Genomic DNA, 15,142 nt, shown 5'->3' with positions numbered 1-15,142 from the left:
CGAGTCTCCCCTGTGGATAACAGGAACCCAAGTACGTGCGCCATCATCTGCTGCCTCCCGGGATGCACGTTGGCAGGAAGCTGAATCAGAAGCAGAGCAAGTGGGCCCCAAACCTGGCACTCTGCTGAGGGATGCAGGCGTCCCAACTGACAACTTAGCTATCCCAAACACAGCCCGAAAACCAGGCGACAATGCCATGTTCATAGTCTGCACCCCAGTACCTCTGAATCCAAGTTCTAGTCACACTTCCATACTTTCTTAGATGTCAAGAAGCTTGTTCACGCGCACGCATACACACACCCCACTTCAGCTCAGCGAGAACTCTACCATGCTCTGGGCTCTTGGAGCCTCTCCAGAAAGAGTCTAGGCCTGGTGGTCTCTACAGATGCCTCCTTAGCTTATTAGACAAGTGGGGAGGCAGGGTGCTCCCCAGGGCGTGTACTGACTGGAGCCGGGTGCAGGCGCAGGCTCTGCCGCACCGTGCAGGGACGACTCTGCTTGTGGATGTCCAGGGACTTGGAGGCACATTGGTGCAGGCACACAGACTCGGCCTCAGACAGCTCTGCCTCCTCGAGTGGGGAGGTATGCATTTCCTAGGGCAGGCTCCGGCCAGTCTGCTGGACCTGTTGGCCATCATCTCCAGCTCCAGCCCCACTGCCAGCTCCTGGGCCCGGAGTGGCCCTATCTCAGCCTGGCCCCAGGCAGTCGTACTTCCAAATCAACTGTGACATCACTTACGGAGAGGGGTCTGCTCTCAAGCAGCCAGTCATCACAAACTTCAACAGGCATGTGCTTGTAAGACCTGTGGTTGGAGGCCGGTGCCGCAGCTCACTAGGCTAATCCTCTACCTGCGGCGCCGGCGCCACACATTCTAGTCCCGGTTGGGGCGCTGGATTCTGTCCCGGTTGCTCCTCTTCCAGTCTGGCTGTCTGCTGTGGCCTGGGAGGGCAGTGGAGGATGGCCCAGGTGCTTGGACCCTGCACACCATGGGAGACCAGGAGAAGCACCTGGCTCCTGGCTTTGGATCAGCGGGTGTGCTGGCCGCAGCGGCCATTGGGGGGGGGGGGGCGGTGCACCAATGGAAAAGGAAGACCTTTCTCTCTCTCTCTCTCTCTCTCTCTCACTGTCCACTCTGCCTGTCAAAAAAAAAAAAAAAAAAAAAAAAAAAAAAAAAAAAAGAAAGAAAGAAAAGAAAAGATCTGCAGTTGGGATCCCAGTGGGAAGGTGTTTACCTGTTTACCAAGAATGTGGCCATGATGAGGTATGCATTTGGACTTGGAAAAATGTCAAATGATGCAATTTTTGATAGCTAATACCTTAGCAAGTATTTCCTAAATGGCTTTAGATTTGAAATTATTATTATTATTATTATTATTATTGAAGCAGATAGACAGACAGATAGGGAGAGCTCCCACTTCTGGTTCACTCCCCAAATGCCCACTATGTCCAGGTCTAGGCCAGGCCAAAGCCAAGAGTCAGGAATTCAACCCTGTGTGGATGGCAAGTGAGCCATCACTGCCGCCTCTCAGGGTCTACACTAGCAGGAAGCTGGAATCAGAAGCAGAGCTAGGATTTAAACCCAGGTACTCCAAGGGAGGACTTAAGTGTCTTAATCACTACGTCAAATGCCTGCCCTTAAGGACTGTTTTTTAACCAGGCATTAATAGATATGCATCCTTTTTTAAAAAATATTTATTTATTTGAAAGACAGAGTTACAGAGAGAGGTAGAGACTGAGAGAGAGGTAGAGACAGAGAGAGAGGTAGAGACAGAGAGGCCCTGCATCTGCTGGCCCACCCCGCAGATGGCCGCAACGACCGGAGCCGTGCCAAACGAAGCCAGGAGCCAGGAGCCTCCTCCAGTTCCCCTAGGCGGGCGCAGGGGCCCAAGGACTTGGGCCATCCTCCACTGCCATCCCAGGCCACAGCAGAGAGCTGGATCAGAAGAGGAGCAGCCGGGACCAGAACTGGAGCCCATATGGGAATCCGGCACCCCAGGCCAGGGCGTTAACCCACCTGCCACATATGAAATGACGAAAGCAAACAACTTTCACTGTTTAAATGTAAAGCCAGGGAGCTGATGCAGGGCCTGATGGCTTCCTGCTCACCCATGTCCGGAGGAATCATGCCCTCCTTCCTTATCTCTCTCTTTAAGATTTTTTAAAAATTTATTTGAGATGTAGGATTACAAAGAGAGGGAGAGACAGGTCTTCCATTTGCTGGTTCACTCCCCATATGTCCGTAACGGCCAGAGCTGGGCCGATCTGAAGCCAAGAGCTTCTTCCAGGTCTCCCATGTGGGTGCAGGGGTCCAAGGAGTTGGGCCATCTTCCACGGGTTTCCCAGGCCGTAACAGAGAGCTGGATCGGAAGTGGAGCAGACGTGGGACAAGAACCGGTGTCCATATGAGATGCCAGTGCCTCAGGTGTTGGCTTAACCTACTGAGCCACAGTGCCAGCCCCTCTTATCTCAACTTCTTTTGCTGAGCAGTAGGACTTGGGCAGGCCCCATCTTGTCTCACCAGCTGTGAATCTCAAGGACTGTGGTGACGAAACAAGCCTTGGCGCCTGACACCAGAGGCCTGTGGCTCTGAGTGATTTTGCCATACCAGCGCCTCCTTCCAGGCAGTCCTCTTTAAAAGTCCTTGAGCAGCCTCATCCAGCAGAGCCACAGTTCTTGAGCCCATGACATGGGCCACCCTTTCATCTGTTGGCAGATTTCAATGTTTCCTTTCCTCACCCAAAACCCTGTCATTATTTTAGCTTAGCACAGGGGACAGGGACCGGGCTTTCAGTAATATTTTGACATTATTTTTCTGATGATTTATACTAATATCTTCCGTGCTATCTACTCCTGAATGTATTTCTCAACAAAGAATGGGAAGATCAAGGGGCTGGCATTGTGATGCAGTGAGTTAAGCCACTGCCTATGATACCAGCATTCCATATGGGCACCAGTTCGAGTCTTGGCTGCTCCCTGCTAATGTACCTGGGAAAGCAGCAGATGATGATGGTCCAAGTGCTTGGGCCCCTGCCACCCAAATGGGAGACCCAGATGATGGAGTTCCAGGCTCCAGGCTCCAGGCTCTTGGCTTTGGCTTGGCCCAGCCTTGGTTGTTGTGGCCATCTGGGGGATGAACCAGCACAGAAGAAAGATTTCTCTGTGGGGTTGGCACTGTGGCACAGTAGGTTAATCCTCTGCCTGCAGTACCGGCATCCCATATAGGTGCCAGTTCTAGTCCCGGATGCTCCTCTTCCAACCCAGCTCTCTGTTGTGGCCTGGGAAAGCAGTGGAAGATGGCCCAAGTGCTTGGACCCTTGCACTGCATGGGAGACCAGGAAAAAGCACTTGGCTCCTGGCTTCAGATTGGCACAGCTCTGGCCGTTGTGGCCATTTGGGGAGTGAACCAATGGAAGGAAGACCTTTCTCTCTCTCTCCCTCTCACTGTCTTTAACTCTACCTCTTAAATAAATAAATAAAATCTTAAAAAAGAAGAAGAAAGATCTCTCTGTAACTCTGCCTTTCTGATAAATAAATCTTTAAAAAAAAAAAAAAAGCACTATTGTGGTGTAAGTAACTGGTCAACCTTGCGAATCACTGCCAACCTGGGGCAGGGCAGGAAGATGCATGGGCTGGGGGGTTGGTGGTGGACTGTGAGGATGGAGGCTCTTGCCACATGGCTTGGCACAGGTGGAGTGAGGCGTAGTAAGAGTTGTTGCTGTGAGATGCAGGGGCCAACCCCACAGCTGGAGACACTAAGGCTCAGAGGTGTTGGCTGACTTGTTTGCGGTCTTGCACATAGTGAATGGCTGGGTAGTGAGTCCAATTCTTTCCCACTGTAGAGCCCAGCTTTTTGGCCACGTTCCATATCTTAGGCAGGAACCTTGATGCGGTATGTGTAGTGTAGTTGTATGAGTTGGGACAGTACTGCTCCAAGGAGTTAGGGCTGTCACCGTGATGGAAGGATGTGACCTCCTCCAGGAGGCTTGGGGCCAGGACTGCAGTGAACGAAGGTGTCCTGCTTTGAATGTGACAAATCCTGCAAAATGCATCATTGTCCTAAATCCCGCCAACCTTTGAATGTGTCCTCATGTTGCTCATGTAGATCTGAGACTGACTGACCGTAATTATCTGAGTCTAAAACCCAACTCCCTTTCATATACAAAGGGCAGCAAAACATGTGTGGAAAATTGAAATAAAAGATAAGTTTTTATTAAATTTTATTAAATTTAAATCCATGTACAGATTTTTTTTCAAAATAACTATTTTCCATGAACTTTTCAAAGATTCTTTGTATAGGCACAAAATATTTTTATATAGCTTGGAAACACAGTTAATTTCCTTAGAATACAATCACCATGTAAGTGTGAAGACAGTCGTCCATTGTTTTGTTCAGGATTTCACCCAGACTTGTTCACCAATTTGGAGAATCGCGTCAGTGACAACAATGTGTGGCAGTAGTTGTCAGTACAACTTCTGGCATTTGTCTGTGTTTGTCATTGTTGTAATTTTTTTTAAGATTTATTTATTTATTTGAAAGAGTTACAGAGAGAGGTAGAGACAAAGAGAGAGAGGGGTTCACTGCTGGTTCACTCCCCAGATGACCGCAACAGCTGGAGCTGCGCTGATCCAATGCCAAGAGCCAGGAGCTTCCTCTGGGTCTCCCACGTGGGTACAGGGGCCCAAGCACTTGGGCCATCTTCTACTGCTTTCCCAGGCCATAGCAGAGAGCTGGATCGGAAGAGGAGCAGCCAGAACTAGAACCGGTGCCCACATGGGATGCTGGCACTTCATGCCAGGGCTTTAACCCACAGCACTACAGCACTGGCCCCTGTTGTAATCTTTTTTTAAAGATAATTTCTTTATATGAAAGGTAGAATTACAGAGAGAAAGAGAGAGAGAGGGAGGGTGAGGGTGAGAGAGATAGCTTCGCTTTGCTGGTTCACTCCCCAAATGACTACAATGGCCAGGGCTGCACCAGGCTGAAGCCAGGATCCTGGAACTCCATCCAGCTCTCCCAGACGGAAGGCAGGAGCCCAAATACTTGGGCTGTGTTCTGCTGCTTTTCCCACGCCATTAGCAGGGAGCTGGATGGGAAGCGGAGCAGCCAGATCTCAAACCAGCGCTCAGTTGGGATGCCTACACGGAAAGAAGCGGCTTTACCCACTGCGCCCCATCACTGGCCCCACTGGATTGATAGCGAGTCTATATTTGGGGGCAAATACCTGATATTTCTTTATACGTCCGAGTGCAGTCGTATCCAGCACCTATTATTTTATTTATAACCGTGGCCAGCCCTCTGGATCTGCAGGTCCCACGTCGGAGAAGCATGTGCCGACTTCCGAGGCATTATTCCCTAAACGCATCACTTTTACACTGCGTTCGCACGGCGTGGGAGGTGACGTTTGCCATTTAGAGACGCTGACAGGCTAGGGGAGGACTGCATATGCAAATATTCCTCCATCTTTCACGGGGGACTGCAGCATCCACAGATCTGTGAGTCTAAGAGGGTCCCGGAGCCAGGACCCCTCAGTTCCCTTGGGAGGACTGTGCACTGCTACTGATTATTATTTTATTTGTAACTATAGCAATTGTTCCTTGTCAGTTACCACCCTTCAGTTTCTCCTTTATACCACAGAGGCAATATATTGTCTTTTAGAGAAGTGATACAGAATATTTGTTGTAAGGAGGTGGAGCGATTAGACACGCTGAGAACCCCATACTGGAATGAGTGAGCCCTTGGCCAGAAACTGTAAACCCTGATGGAGAATTTTGGCTCTGCCCTCGACTCTGCACTTGTCACGAGCTCCCTTGGATTGCCCCCTCCACCCTAAAATAGGCATAACTTCCACCTTGAACATTTCAGCACCTGCTAGCCTGAGACGGTATAGGCAGGCAGCTAGGTAGAGCCTGCCCCACTTAATTCCACCTCCCACTTGTCAATCAGAACATGCGCTTTCCCAGGATGCCTCTGTCTCATCCAGGCCCAAAGAGGGGAAATACTCCGTGCTGTTGAGCTCCACGTGGGATTTTACAGAGGTACCTTAAAGCTCCCAGGGGACTTAGGTGTGGCGAGACATGCACCCCCCAGCTCCCAAAAAGAGGTTCTGGGAGGTGCTTTCTCTCTCTTCCTCCAAGACCACGGTTGGAGGAGAGGCCGGGAGCTCTCCCGGTTTCTCCTGGTCCACCCTCTTCTGCTTCTAGGCCTACTGTGCACTCTTGACGGATGTCTGTGTGGGGGGCAGCCCTTGCTCACGTGTGTGTGTGGGTGTGTGTGTTTGCTTTCACACCTTTTAAGTGAGATTTACTTCATGTGTGTCAGCACTAAGAGTTCCTATCTTTGTGCATGACAAAGACCTGGGATGAAAATTAAACGCCCGCTCCCCTACATCAAGCCCAGGGAGACCACGGAAATACCACAACTCAGTGCAGCCTACAAATAGAACTTGCTAGTGGGGATTAAACTGAGTGCTTCACAATGCGCTGGTCATCTGCCGGTGTGTAAATTTGGGCTTTAAATGGTTTGCCTAAAAGCACTTGACCAAAGAGGATAGCCGAGCCAAATGGCGGATAAGCTCATGAGAAGGAGCTCCTGTCCCCTGGGAAATGGAAATTAAAGCTACAAGGTACAAGGTAATACAGCTAACACAAGAAGTAACATGCTGGATGTTGTCCAGAACACGGAACACCGGACACTCTCATAAATTGCTGATGGAATTAAAATTAGTACAATACTTTGGAAAGCTGGTAGATTTCATTCAGCAATTCTATGACCCAACAATTCTACTCCAAGTTGTAAAGCCCCCCAAAACAGGTACAGGCAAGCACTGTGGCACGGTGGGTTAGGCTGCCACTTGCCGTTCTGGCATCGCATGTCAGAGTGCTTGTCTCGGTCCTGGCTGCTCCACTTCCGATCCAGCTCCCTGCTAACACACCTTGGGAAAATGACCCAAGCACTTGGGCCCTGGCCGCCCACTGGATGTCACTCCTGGCTTCAGCCTGGCCTAGCCTCAGCTGTTGTGGTCATTTGGGGAGTGAACCAGCAGGTGGAAGTCTATCTCTATCTCTTCCCCTCTGTCTGTTACTCTGCCTTTCAAATAAATCAATAGATCTTTTTTTTTTAAAGGGTACATATATTTCCCAGAGGCTACATACAAGAATGTTCAAAAAAGCACTCTAATAATATTCCCAAACTGAAAATACTCCCGAGTCTACCAACAGTAAAGTGGATAAATTGTGGTGTATTTCTACAACAGCCTACTGCTGCAGTAAGAAAAAAAAATAAGATGTAATAATTTAGATTAATTTCACAATGTTTAGCAAAAGTCATATATGTGAGTACATACTATTTGATTTCTTTTTTTCTTTTTTTTTTTTTTTTTTTGACAGGCAGAGTGGACAGTGAGAGAGAGAGACAGAGAGAAGGGTCTTCCTTTGCCGTTGGTTCACCCTCCAATGGCCGCCGCGGTCGGCGCGCTGCGGCCGGCGCACCACGCTGATCCGATGGCAGGAGCCAGGAGCCAGGTGCTTTTCCTGGTCTCCCATGGGGTGCAGGGCCCAAGCACCTGGGCCATCCTCCACTGCACTCCCTGGCCACAGCAGAGAGCTGGCCTGGAAGAGGGGCAACCGGGACAGAATCCGGCGCCCCGACCGGGACTAGAACCCGGTGTGCCGGCGCCGCTAGGCGGAGGATTAGCCTAGTGAGCCGCGGCGCCGGCCACTATTTGATTTCTTCTAGGTGAAATTTAAAAGCAGACAAAAGTAATCTATGCTATTGGCTTAGTCCTTTTTCTGTTGCTATAACAAACCTCTGAGACTGGGACCAGCACTGGGACACCAGCTTGCCACCTGGGCAGCCCGTATCTGAGTCCTAGTTCAATCCCTGGATGCTCTATTTCCAGCCTGGCTCCCTGCTAATGCACCTGGGAAAGCAACAGAAGATGGCCCAGGTACCACATGGGAGGCCCAGATGGAGTTCCTGGCTCCTGGCTTTGGTTGTCCGAGAGCATGGAACCTGCGGATCTGCTGGGCACCTGTGAGGTCGTCTTGCTGTGTTGGTAGCATGGTGGAGTACAGCACAAGACGACACAGGAATGCCACTGTTGCCATCATGGGACCCCATTCCCACGACCCATCTCCCCATGACCTCCTAAAGGCCCACCTCCAAACGCTGTTAGCAAGTGAACTTGAGGATTAAGTTTCCAACACGTGAACTTTTGGGGAACACTTGCAAACCACAGCAGGCATCAGAAATCAGAATAGCAGTTAGATGGTGGGTGCTGAGCCCCGGGGGCAGGTGGTGGTGGGGAACGTGACAGGCACGTGAAGACGCTGATCCTGTCTATTCCTAGGTCTGGGTGCTGGTGGTACGAGTGGCTCAGTTTATGAGAATTATTTAAGCTGAACATTTATGATTTGTGTGCTTTCCTATTTTTTTTTTTATTTTATTTGTTTGAAAGGTAGAGTTCCAGAAAGAGATAGGGAAAGACAGCTGTCTTCCATTTGCTGGGTCACTCCCCAAAAGGCCCAAATGAGCCAGGCCAAAGCCAGGAGCCAGAAGCTTCTTCTGGGGCTCCCACATCAGTGCAGGGGCCCAAGCACTTGGGCCATCTGCTACTGCTTTCCCAGGCCATTAGAAGGGAGCTGGATCGGAAGTGGAGCAGCTGGGACTTGAACTGGTGCTCATATGGGATGCTGGCACTGGAAGCGGTGGCTTAATCCACTATGCCACAGCAGCGGGCCCTATCGCTTTCCTATTTTAGTTATAACTCCTTTAAAGTTGGTGAAACTAGAAAATAATTGTGCTGCTCCGTTCTCACGCTTTGTCTTCTCCTCTTCTGTGGCCACGCCCAGGCGCATTTAAAGCTCTGTTTGTGACCAAAGAGCAGAACAATGCTAAAGGCCCTTCCAGGTCAAGGCTGTGATGTCCGCTCCAAGGTAACTGGTCCTGGAGCCTGAGACCAAGGCTGTGGTCAGACCTCCTAGAGAGGCGTCTGCGGGTGCTGTTGGTTCTCAGAGTTTTCCTTCTCCTGCTGCGTGACAAGGAGTGAGGTGGACCTGAGATGAGACTTGTGCAAACACCTCCTGAACTGTAAGTTCCCCTCCCTCCTCCTTTCCTTTCATCCTTCCTTTGAGAGTGTGTGTGTGTGGGGGGGGGAGAATCTTCCATCAGAAAGGGGGAGGGGGAGGGAGGGAAAGAGAAAATAAATCTTCAATCCACTGGTTCACTCCCCAGGTGGCCACAACAGCCTGGGTTGCACCGGCTGCTTTCCCAGGCACATCAGCAGGGAGCTGGATCAGAAATGGAACAGTCTGAACTTGAACCAGTGCCCATAGGGGATGTCAGCGCCACATGGTGGCCATGGCTTTACCCACCACACCACAGTGCTGGCCCCTTTTCTTTCTTCTTTCTTTTATTTTTAACTGAGGGCAAGAGGGCCAGCTTTCTGGTGCAGCAGGTTAAGTCACTGCCTGCAACACCAGCCAGCATCCCGTTTCAGTGGCTGGTTCAAGTCCTGGCTGATCCACTTCTACTCCGGCTCCCTGCTAATGCAGAGGAGCGTGGCCCAAGTGCGCGGGCCCGTCCCACCCACGTGGGAGACCCTGATAGAGCCTGGGCTCCTGGCTTGCAGTCATCTGGGGAGTGAACCAGTGGATGGAAGATCTCCCTATGTGTCTCCCTCTCTCTAGAACTCTGCCTTTCAAATAAAGAAATCTTTTTTAAATGCTGTAAATAAAGAGAGAAAGGATAGCTGTGAGGTCTGGCTTAGGGAGGCAGATGAGAACGGTAAACGTGCAAAAAAAATAAATAAATAAAAAATAAAAACAGCAATGTAGTGTTCTCCAATGACAGCTACTTTCCTTCTGCCTCCCGCCGGGGTCTGTTCTTGTCGCCGCTCTCCGCCGCTAGAGGGCGACCCTGCGTGGAGCTGAGCGCCGGAGGCTTCCGGTCCGGCTTTGAGGCCCGGCTGGACAGCACTTGAGCTGTGGGCAGGTGGGCAGGGAGGCGGTTCGCACGTGGCACTGTCCCTGTCGTGTGCTGTGAGGCGTGGGGATGGGAAAAGTAGCCCGCTTGTCCCTGTGGCCCTGGGCCGCAAGGTGTGCATCTCCTCTGCAAAGAAGGGGCCTGGGGGCCGGCGCCAGATCCCCGGCTGTCTGCATGAGGCCGAGGGGCTTCCAAACCCGGGCTGTGCACAGCCGCGTTTCCCCTGCCGGTGAGCAATGTCCACTTTCCCTGCATCCAAGCCCCGGAGCCGCATCTTCACACACGTCACAGCCACAGCGACCTAGGGGCCCCTGACTCCTGGGCTTCCCAAATCCTGCTCGCGTCACCAGCACCAAGGACAGCATGGGGTTCCCGGCCCACCCTGGACTTCTTGGGCAAGAATCCCTGGCGGGGGGGGCGTAGAAACTTGTATTTTTAAGCAGGCTCGTGGTATGTACTAACTTCTAGAAGCTCCTGTTTATTTCAGCCTCCTGGTTTGCACAGGAAGAAACAAAGGTCAGAGGTCAGAGGTCAAGGAACTTGCTCAAGGTTGTCTAGCAAGGACTTTAAGACGCTCAGCCCTGACCTCACACCCGCACATGTTTTACTTCTTGTTCTGAGTGCCCAAGAGCTCTGATCAGGTGCTGTGGAGTTTCTGCAGATAGTTGATTGCAAGGATATCACTTAAGATGTATTTGTTTATATGAAAGGCAGAGTGAGAGAGAGAGAGAGAGAGAGGCAGATCTTCCATCATCACTCACCAAACGACCCTCTAGCTTGGACTGGACCAGGCCAGGCCAGGCTGAAACCAGATGCTGGGAATTCCATCTGGGTTTCCTGTGTAGGTGGCAGCGGCCCAAGTGCCGGGGCCATCTTCCGCTGCCTTCCGAGGCACGTTGGCAGGGAGCAGCATCGGAAGTGGGTTAGCCAGGACTCAGGACTCGAACCCGTGCTCTGATATGGGATGTTGGCATCGCAAGCGGTGGCTTAACCCGCTGTGCCACAACACCGCCCTGAGATCTGTTTAAAGCAAACACACAAAAAACTGGTAGCATTTACAACTTCGGATGTGCGTCAGCTTTAAGAAAAACAAACCTGTCTGTAACCGACGCCTGTCCTTTCCACCCTGTACCATAGAGATCGCGGCGGAGTTCCACCGGTAGTGCCCACTTAAATGCTGCGAGCCCCCGGAGGGCCGCTTTGATCCGGTTTATATATTGGGATTCTGTGTAAAACTTCATCTGACAAAGCAATTCTGAGAAAGCGTCATGGCAAACCCCGACTGGAGGCTGCCGGCCTGGGGAAGCGCCCCGGGGGACCTGCTGGAAACAGAGCATCCTCTGGGATCGGCTTTGGGCCGGGGTGTGTGTGTCTGGGAGGGGGAGCGCATCTGGCTTTCGCTGTGCGGTCCTGAGTTGGAAGCACTCAGACTCAGTGACTCGGTCAAGTCCTGGCTCTTGGACACAGGTTGTGTGGGTTGGCTTCCTGGACAGGTTGCTGTAGGGGTGGTGGCTGAGTCCTTTTGTCATTTACGGTCTGGCTGGTGTCTGTCTCTATTTTCAGTCTCTTGGCGTTCTATGCACATTTCCCTTAAGCCTCATCACACCCTGAGATTGGTAGTCCTGGCTCAGCATTATGGATGCGAACCGGAGTTGTGCAGAGGTAGGGGAACTTGTCCAAGGTCAAAACAAAGGAAAAAGCTAGAGCGTGAGCCGTGGGCAGACTGCTCCCAGGGCTGGGTGCTGCATTGGCTGCTGCATTGCCACCTCTGCTTTTCTGTAGCAGTTGACTTTAAATTCACATGAGAATGCAGAAGTCCTAGAATAGCTCAGACAACTTGGAAAGAGAATAACAAAGTTGCAGGGCCAGCACTACCTGATTTGAAGACTTCTTAGAAAACAGTAGTCATCGAGATAATCTGCTATTGACATCAAGATAGATAAGTCAATGGAACTGAATAGAAAATTCAGGCCAGCGCCGCGGCTCACTAGGCTAATCCTCCGCCTAGTGGCGCCGGCACACCGGGTTCTAGTCCCGGTCAGGGCGCCGGATTCTGTCCCGGTTGCCCCTCTTCCAGGCCAGCTCTCTGCTGTGGCCCGGGAGTGCAGTGGAGGATGGCCCAGGTGCTTGGGCCCTGCACCCCATGGGAGACCAGGATAAGTACCTGGCTCCTGGCTCCTGCCATTGGATCAGCGCGGTGCACTGGCCGCGGTGGCCATTGGAGAGTGAACCAACGGCAAAGAAGGAAGACCTTTCTCTCTCTCTCTCTCTCTCTCTCTCACTGTCCACTCTGCCTGTCCAAAAAAAAAAAAAAAGAAAAGAAAATTCACACACACACCTGGTTTTGGAAAAAGAACCATTGGCATTTAGAAAACATACAAGGGACCAGCACTGTGGTGTAGCAGGTAAAGCCGCCATCTGTAGTGCTGCCATTCCATATGGGTGCCAGTTCGAGACCTGGCTGCTCCACTTCCAATCCAGTTCTCTGTTATGGCCTGGGGAGGCAGTGGAAGATGGCCCAAGTCCTTGGGTCTCTAAGGAAGCTCCTGGCTCCTGGCTTCAGATCAGTGCAGCTCCAGCCATTGCAGCCATTTGGGAAGTGAACCAGCGGATAGAGGACCTCTCTCTCTGTTTCTTTCTACCTCTGTAACTCTGACTTTCAAATAAATAAATAAATCTTGAAAAAAAGAAAACAAAATAATTTATAATAAATAGTTTCAAAAACGGAGGCTGGAACAGTTGAATAGCCATAGTTAAAAAAATGAACTTCACACCTCATGCCATATAAAAAAATTAAGTCAAAATAAAAAATAGATCTACATGTAAAATCTAAAACTATAAAACTTCTAGAAGAAAACTTAGGAGAAAAATCTTTGTAACATTGGATTAGACAATATTTCTTAGATATAACACCAATAGCACAATCAATACAAACATTTTGATAACTTGAACTTGATCAAAATTAAAAATTTAGAGTGGGCATTGTGGTGTATCAGGTTAAGCCTCTGCTTGGGACACATGTATCCCGTATCAGAGTGCTGGTTTGTGTTCTGGCTGCTGCACTTCTGATCCGGCTTCCAGCTAACGTACCTGGAGTTGCGGGGAGGGGGGAACCAGATGATGGCCCAAGGACTTGGGTTCTTGCCACTTACCCACGTGGGAGACCTGGATGGATTTCTTGGCTTCTGGCTTTAAACTGGCCCAGCCTTGGCTGTTGAGGGCATTTAGGGAAGGAACCAGTAGATGGAAGACTCTCTCTCTCTCTTTCTCTGCCACTCAGCTTTCAAATACATAAAGAAATAAATCTCTTTTTTTCTTTTACATTAAAAACTTCTGTTCCTGAGAAGACACTTTGAGAAGGCAAACAAGCCATAGACTGGGAGAAAATATTTGCAAGGCGCCTATCTGATAAAGGGAATGTCCAGATATGGAAAAGCTTTGAAAACCAAATAGGAACAGCCTAGTTCTCTTAAAAAGCAGGCAGTGTGAGCAGTTGGCATAGCAGTTCTGATCCAGTTAAGAGGCCCACATCCCACACCGGAGTGCCTGGGTCCGTGCTCCCTGCTAACCCTGGAGGCAGCAGGTGATGGTCTGAGTTGTTGGGTTCCTGACACTCACGTGGGCGACCCAGATGGAGCTCCTAGATCCTGGCTTTGGCCCATCCGAGCCCCAGGCAGTGTAGGCACTTGGAAAGTGAACCGGTGAGTGGGAGCTTTGGCTGGCTGTCTCTGTGTCTCAAAAGAAATATAAATTTATATTTTTTTGAAAAACAACCACCTACATTTGTTGCTGTTGTTGTTGATGGTGGTTTTTTTTTTTTTTTTTTTTTTTTTTTTTTTTAGATTTGTTTTATTTATTTAAAAGGCAGAGTTAGAGGGGTCGGCGCCATGGCTCACTTGGTTAATCCTCCGCCTGTGGCACTGGTATCCCATATGGGTGCCGGGTTCTAGTCCCGGTTGCTCCTCGTCCAGTCCAGCTCTCTGCTGTGGCCCGGGAAGGCAGTGGAGGATGGCCCAAGTGCTTGGGCCCTGCACCCGCATGGGAGACCAAGAGGAAGCACCTGGCTCCTGGCTTCAGATTTGGGCAGCGTGCCGGCCATAGCGGCCATTTGGGGGGGTGAACCAACGGAAGGAAGACTTTTCTCTGTCTCTCGCTCTCACTGTCTATAACTCTACCTGTCAAATTAAAAAAAAAAAAAAGGCAGAGTTAGAGACATAGAGAGAGAGAGAGAGAGTGAGGTCTTCCACCTGTTGGTTTACTTCCCAAATGACCACAATGGCCGGAGCTGCACCATCAGAAGCCAGGAGCCAGGAGCTTCCTCCATGTCTCCCATGAGGATGCAGGGGCCCAAGCACTTGGACCATCCTTTACTGCTTTCCCAGGCGCATTTGCAGGGAGCTAGATCGGAAGTGGAGTAGCCAGGACCTGAACCGGCCCCCATACGGGACGCCAGTGCTGCAGGCTGTGGCTTTAACTTGCTGTGCCACAGCACCAGCCCCCCTAAAATATATATATATATTTTTAAAAATTTCTAGGTAGGCAAAATATCTAAATAGTTCACCAAAAAAAAGATATACGGGTAGAAAAAAAGCTCATGAAAGCATGCAGAACATAATTACACACTAAGGAAATACATATTAATTCACAATGAGATACTAGCACTGCATACTTGCTTACGTATCTAATTAGGAAGACTTGGAGCTAGAGTTGTGGTGCAGCTGGTTAAGCCTCCTCAGACGCCACATCCCATCCCAGCATCCCTGCTGCTCCACTTCGGGTCCAGCTCCCAGTTCACGAGCCTGGGAAGGCAGCAGAACATGGCTCAAGTGGCTGGGTCCCTGACACCCACGTAGGGGATCCAGATAAAGTTCCTGGCCCCTGGCTTTGGCCTGGCCCACCCCTAGCCAATGTCACCATTTGGGGAGTGAACCACTGGATGGAAGACCTCTCTCTCTGTCTGTAACTTTGCCTTTCAAATAAATAAAGAGTAACTCTGTAGAAAATAAAATAAGAAAGAAACCAATGGTGCCAAGTGTTGACGAGTGTGGAGAAACTCAAACTCTTGCACACTGTTGGAAGAAAGGGAAAATGGTGAATCTACTTTGGGAAACAGTTGGTAATTTCTTTTTTAAATTTTTAAATTTATTTATTTTTCATTTT

The sequence above is a fragment of the Oryctolagus cuniculus genome, chromosome 3 (genome assembly GCF_051225735.1).
Source record: "Oryctolagus cuniculus isolate XC-2025 breed Fujian yellow rabbit chromosome 3, ASM5122573v1, whole genome shotgun sequence".
NCBI lineage: Eukaryota > Metazoa > Chordata > Mammalia > Lagomorpha > Leporidae > Oryctolagus > Oryctolagus cuniculus.
The sequence above is the reverse complement of the archived record's forward strand: the minus strand, read 5'-3'. Positions refer to the sequence as shown.